The sequence below is a fragment of the Pan paniscus genome, chromosome 7 (genome assembly GCF_029289425.2).
Source record: "Pan paniscus chromosome 7, NHGRI_mPanPan1-v2.0_pri, whole genome shotgun sequence".
NCBI classification, from domain to species: Eukaryota; Metazoa; Chordata; class Mammalia; order Primates; family Hominidae; genus Pan; species Pan paniscus.
Genome location: NC_073256.2, coordinates 59,884,060 through 59,891,009, shown reverse-complemented (window position 1 = coordinate 59,891,009; position 6,950 = coordinate 59,884,060).

Genomic DNA, 6,950 nt, shown 5'->3' with positions numbered 1-6,950 from the left:
GCAGACAAGAGAATGGGAATCAAGTGCAAGGGTTTTCCCCTTACAAAACCATCAGATCTTATGAGACTTACTTACTACCATGAGAACAGTATGGGGGAAACCACCCCCACGATTCAATTATCTCCCATTGGGTCCCTCCCGTAACACATAAGAATTATGGGAGCTACAATTCAAGGTGAGATTTGGGTGGGGACACAGCCAAACTATATCACATGGGGAAGGGTAGAGCTGCTGGTCTGAGACCCCAGGATGGGAGCTTGGGCCCAGTGTGCCCAGAGTTGGCAATTTTTCAAGAGAAGCTCAAAATTCACATTTTCAATGTGAACTCTCACTTTCTAAATGCTGGCAACTTGTTTTTAAAAATTACTGTAGAACAGCAAACAAATCACAGCTTCAGGTCAGGAACAGCCCCTTGGGTCTTCACTTTGTGATAGAAACATGAAGATCAGGGATTGCAGGCTGAGAACTGTGTACAGTTCTGGAATCTTTGGATTTTGCTAATCTCTGTTTCCCTGGAATGGTTAGCATGCAGTTCTTAAAATGTTCATATTCATGGAGGAAGGGTAGAGAGAGAAGGGTAGAGAAAAGCTGGTGTCGAGAAGGGCAGCTTCAAGTGCTGGTGTGGGTGGAAGAGCCTAGGAGGAGAGGATGTAGGCAGAGAACCAGTGCCCCTAGCAGGGAATAAAAGAGAACACGGAGGCCAGCCTGGCTGTGGAAAAGAGAGGTCCTGAGAGTCCTGAGGTCCTCTTGAGCCTCAAGAAGATAGCAGCCTCCTGAACTTGTTGGGCTGGGCAGACAGGAGGTAACTGGGCAGGCCCTGGGGCCAGGGATGGAGAGGCAGCTCATGGGCAGGTGGTGGAGGTGGGACCAGTTGGAGGGGAGGTGAGAGCAGGCTTCTCTGAATTCAGAGCTGAAGGAGCAGCTATATTATGGGGCTTAAGAGTGTTATTTTTTGAGTGTTTTCTTGCTGATGCCTTGGCTAAGATCACGCTCTTTCTCAATCAGTATTATGTGGGCACATGAGCATTTTTACCTTCTTCTCTCTTTATACCCAGCACGTACTAAGTCCTTCATGAATGTCTGATGAATGAATAAGCACATGCACGTGTACACCATGAATGTTTTTGTGTATGAAACGTGTAGTGTTGGTGGAGGAGGAGGACTGCACATCTTCCTCAGGAACCCTGAGGTGTCAGCTGGGGCTCTCAGAACTTCAGCCTTCATGAGGGTTCACTGCCACCTCCCACAACCCCCCATGCTGGGAGACAGTCAAGAGCTGTCAGTCTGGTTTCAGGGGCACCAGGCTTAAACCTCTAAACAAACAGGAGGAACTGTGGAATTCCTAGGCATTTGTGTGGAGAAAGTAGCCAGGTAGGAAAAAGTTACTGAAAAATTATGGAATGGATATCAATCTTGGAGACAGCAGAAAAGCATGGTGTGGACTTACTGGCTGTGGTAAGGATGGGTGGTGTTAGACCAATCCCTGGGGGATTTTCTTAAGTCCCCAAAGGAATGGAGAAGCAAGGAGAAAAGCCTGATGGTCTCAATGGGCTGAAAGGGCTGTGATCGCTTGGAAAGGCTTGGTCTGGACTCAAAACAGTGGACAGAGGCAGGCAGCAGGGGAGAGGGCGGGAAGGACAGCCACTGTTGGGAGAGAAAGCTGGCTTGCTGCTTAGACAGCCGGCTGAGTGCCCATGGCCTATCTGCTGCAGGCTGGGCCCAAAGTCTCAGATTATACCTGGGTCTTTTAGGAGTGGGGGAAACACGTGTATTACTATTCGATATTATCTATCTCTTCTATCATCTATCTATCTATCTATCTATCTATCTATCTATCTATCTATCTATCTATCTATTTATCTATCTGTCTATCATCTATCTTCTACCTATCCATGTATTTATCTACCTATCCATTCATTTGTACACACATACATATATATTATATAAAAATAAATTACTATACTCAAAATTCAAAATGGTCATGCCTACTTGCAAATCTAAGAAATAATTTCATCACATTCCAGAAAGTGCCAAGGTGATGAGGTGTAGATTAAAAAATGTAGCATTTTCCCGTGACTTTGGGGATGCTCTTTAGATTTTTCCCAACTTCTGCCCTTCATTTTTTAATTAATTTTCCTCCTTCTGAGAAAAAGCATTCTTAAATGTGCGGTGCATTCTTAAATTGTTTTAAGGTAAAAGAAGATGGTGTGAAAAGAGAGAAAAAGGAATGTTCCCTCACAGAACTTATCTGTTTCAAAGGTATTTGAAATTCCCAAGGTTGATACTGCAATGTGGCTTCTCATTTGTGCTGTTGGAAGAAAAAAGGCTTTGGGGTCCCTGAGCCGGCCTGGCCCTGGAAGAGTCAGGGGCTCATCTTTTGTGAGGATCTTCAGTGCCTGCCTACCCAGGTACTGAGCAGGTAGCTATGGGGTGGGGGTCAGGAACTTAGGAGAAGTCTTCTTCCTCCTCCTCCTCCTCCTCTTCCTCCTCCTCCTCCTCGACAGTTGGCCATGATCCTGCCAAAAAAGCCAAGTCTGCTTTCCAAGAAAGGGACACGGAGCTTCCCTTGGGAGGAAGCCATGGGCCTTGCGCAAAAGAATTCAGGCCACGTGGGGCCGGCTGGGCAGGACCCAGCCACAGGATGTGCATCTTGAAAAAAAAAACCTCAAAGCCTCCAAGAAATGTAATTTTAGCAATGTTATTTTCCAGTGATTGTAGAAATGTCATAATCATGTCTCCTCCCCAAGGCAAAAAATAGAAACCTTGACATGAAGGGAGTGATCTGAAGGCTTTTTGGACAAATTGGCACCCACTGGTCTCTCCTCTTCCGTCTTCATCTGCTCCACACATTTTGGCGTTTAATTCACTCTGCTCCAAATGATTCTCTAGTTTCATGCCTAGATGTTTTGTCTTCCCCACTAACCTGGTGTCAGTCCTTTCTTCTTTCTGGTGTCAGTTTCTTTCTGTAGACTGGCTCTGTTCTGCCCTGATCCAAGGAGAGCCCTCGTCTGTGGTGGACCTGCTGGTGTTTGAGGACCCCTGGGTGCCCCAGAAGCCTATGTGAACTCCACAGCGATGGCCAGGCTGTGTCTTGGCTCTGGGCTTCGTCCACTGGGACGGAAGCCTTCCCTGAGCCCAGCCTGGTCATCGCACCACCTCACTCCTGCCAGCTCCTTGCTGTCCCTGGATCCTCATGCTGGTCTTTTTGTGTTGACCTCCACATTACTGCCACTTGTCTGATGCAGAGAAGCACTGCGGCTTCCGAGATGCTGCTGCATGGCTCTGCCCCGCCCTTGGGGCTCCAACCCTTGCGCATCAGCTTGACTCAGATCTAACCCTAGTTGACAATGCTCAGTGGACTCTGTGATTCTGACCCTGATCCCACCTTGGCAAGGGCTGGACCTCCTATTCTGGCCAACTCTCTCCTCCATTTCTGCCCCATGCCCATCCGGGTTCTTTCCTGCCCTCCTGTCATCTCTGTGTAGGCTGCATCAACCTTATTATTATTATTCCTAATGGTCCTTAGCATTCTGCTGAGAATTCAGCAATGTTTATGAAATTAAACTAATGTTGCCCAAAATATGATTGTTTTTAGAGTTAGACAACAGTAGGTGTGAGGCAGAGAGACAGCCACCAGGGAATAGAAACAAAGCTGAGCCTTGAGGCTGGTGATGTGATGAGCAGAAAAAGCCAAGCCTTCTCCTAAGGAGGGCCAGGCAGCTTGCCATCCTCTGCAACAGGCTGCGACTTATAGAGAAGGAAGACAGCTCACCTGAGCCACACTAAGTAGCAAGCGGTAGCTGCTCATGTTGTGACAACCTGCAACCAAAAATCATGGGGCTTTGTAGTAGTCAGGGTCCTCTGGAGAGATAGAGGCAATAGGATGAATAGCGAGATAGAGAGATGGGTAAATAAATAGAGATATAGTTAGGCAGATAGATAGATAGATAGATGAGAGAGGAATTATTACAAGGATTGGCTCATGCCATTATGGAGGCTGAGAAGTCCCATGAAGGCCATTTGTGACCTGGAGAATCTGGGATGCCAGTGGCATGGTTAGTCCAAGTCTGGAGGCCTCAGAGCCAGAGAAGCCCATGGTATAACTTCTGGTCTGAGGCCAGAGGCCTGAGGATCCACAGGGCCGCTGGTATAAGTCCTGGAGTCCACAAGCCAGAAAGCCTGGAGTTCTAATGTCCAAGGACAGAAAAGAAGAGTGTATCCCAGCCACATGAGAGAGAGAAAGTTGCCCGTTTGTTTTATCTGGGCCCCCAGCTGATAGCGGTGAATTGGTGATCTGCACTCAGGTGCATTGAGGGCAGATCCCCACTCAGTCCACTGACTCACTTGCCAATGTCCTCCGGAAATACCTGTATGGACACATCCAGAAACAATCCTTTACCAGCTCTCTAGGTATTCCTAACCCAGTCAAGTGGACACCTAAACTTAACCATCACAGGCTTGAATTAAGCAGGTTCTTCAAAGAAACAGAACCAATAGTCTATCTATCTATCATCTATCTATCTATCTATCTATCTATCTATCATCTATCTATCTATCTATCTATCTATCTATCTATCTATCTATCATCTATCTATCTATCATAGGAATTGGCTTACAGGATTATGGAGGCTGAGAAGTCCCAGTCTGCTGTCTGCAAACTGGAGAACCCAGAGAGCCGATGGTACGGTTCAATCTGAATCTGAAGGCCTGAGAACCAGGGGAGCTGATGATGTGAGTCCCAGTCCGAGTTCAAAGGCCCAAGAACTAGGAGCACTGATGTCCAAGGGCAGATTGAGATTGATGTTTTTCAGCACAAGGAAAGAGAGAGAGACAGAGAGAGGGAGAAGGAATGAATCCTTCCTTTTTCTGCCTTTTGGTTCTATTCAGGCCCTCAGTAGATTGGATGGTGCCTACCCACGTTGGTGGGCGGAGCATCTGCTTTCCTCAGTTCACCAATTCAGGAGCGAATCTCTTCCAGACTTTCCTCAAACACACACAAGGAAATAATATTTTGCCAGCTGTCTGGTACCTTCATCCAGTCAAGTTAATAGATGAAAATAACTATCACCAGTCCATCCCTTATCAACTTGGCACCTGGATGCATCTTCTTAAGCCATACTTAATCTCCAAATAAAGACAATAACAAGGTCATAATCCTACCTAACATGATACAACTAGCCTGCGTACAAGTGAAAACACACTAACCTCTTCCCCAGCAGAGGAGGTAAAATTTTTGAGTAACGATTATTCTTCTACTGATACCTCATAACTTAAATACTATGATGTAAAATTAACAATACTTAAATAGTGATGTAAAGTCAACACATCTTATGTTACATTATAAGACAATCAGAGGGAAAAACTATATTGGCTTGATACATGTACCTATGCACACAAATATATATATATTTTTTCTGAGATGGAGTCGTGCTCTGTCGCCCAGGCTGGAGTGCAGTGGCAAAATCTCGGCTCACTGTAACCTCTACCTCCCGGGTTCAAGTGATTCTCCTGCCTCAGCCTCCCTAGTAGCTGGGATTACAGGTGCCTGCCACCACGCCTGGCTAATTTTTGTATTTTTAGTAGAGATGGGGTTTCACCATGTTGGCCAGGCTGTTCATGAACTCCTGACCTCAGGTGATCCACCATCCTGGGCCTCCCAAAGTGTTGGGATTACAGGCGTAAGCCACCATGCCCTGCCAACAAACATATTCTTAACAAAATATTTAGAAAATAGGACCATTACAGTGTTTATTTCTGTAACTGATCATGTGGTTGTAGCTGGTATTTATAGCACTTTCTTCTACTACTCATTCTGTATTCTTTTTGCCCTCAGCAAGCACCTTAGCTGGTTATGATTCTGTACCTGGCAGGGTGACCCAAACTTTCAGTCCTGAAGAGTCTGGGCCATTTGGGTTTGGCCAATCTAGGCCAGTTTGCCTAGATTGGGTTGTGGTAGTTTCCCACTGACCTTAATCACAGGGTACGGAAATACTAAGAGGTGCCCAAAGGGATCTCCTGTATTCCAGACATGCTCTTCCTTACCTCCATTGTGGAGTAGTAGGCCAATTTCCCTTTGGTGCTCTAGATCAATCACCCCAGCTAACACCATAACTCCCTTTGCCTGTTGACTCAGAGGCATGGGGTGTCCAAAATGGCTGGGTGGCATGTTAACTTCCAGCTCAGTGGAATCATTGTTGTTTCTCCTGGTGGAAGTGTTCCTCCCTCTGGAACTAAGAACTCTAGGCCAACAGAGCATAAAGTTTTGGGAAGAAGGGTGATCCTGGAAGTGTTCATATTACTTGCTCCCCTTTCTCCTTGAACCAAGGAAAGCCTCTCTTACATGAGATATTTCATGTCCGCAACTGAATCTGCTATATTATAAAAAATTGGAAGAGTCAAAAATGTCAGAAGAGTATGTTCTTGTTTTCTTTCCATTGGAAAGAGGGTGGACAGAGCTGGGGGAGGCGCACAGCAGCAGCGTGGGCGTTTGCAGCCTGTCCTGCGGGAGGAACGGGTGCTGCTTGCTCCCTGCTTCTGAGTAGGCTGAGATCACTCTCTTCCTTTTCATTCTCACGGGGCAAGAGCCTTGGAACATCTCTCTGAAGAATAAAACAAATCTTTTCTGCATGTATAATTGATATAAATTTGATTATATTGTACTTTTTATTTCGTGTGTGTGTGTACATGAGATTACATGTACATTCCCTTTCTCCCTTTTCCTTTGCTTGTCTCCCTTTTCTGTCCCCCCCACCCCATGTCCCCAATTACATCAGGTCTCCCCAACCCCATGTAATCCTTTTTTTTTTTTTTTTTTTTTTTAGACAGGGTCTCATTCTATCACTCAGGCTGGAGTGCAGTGGCACAATCTCGGCTCACTGCAACATCTGCCTCCTGAGTTCAAGCGATTCTCTGCCTCAGTCTCCCAAGTAGCTGTGATTACAGGCACGTGC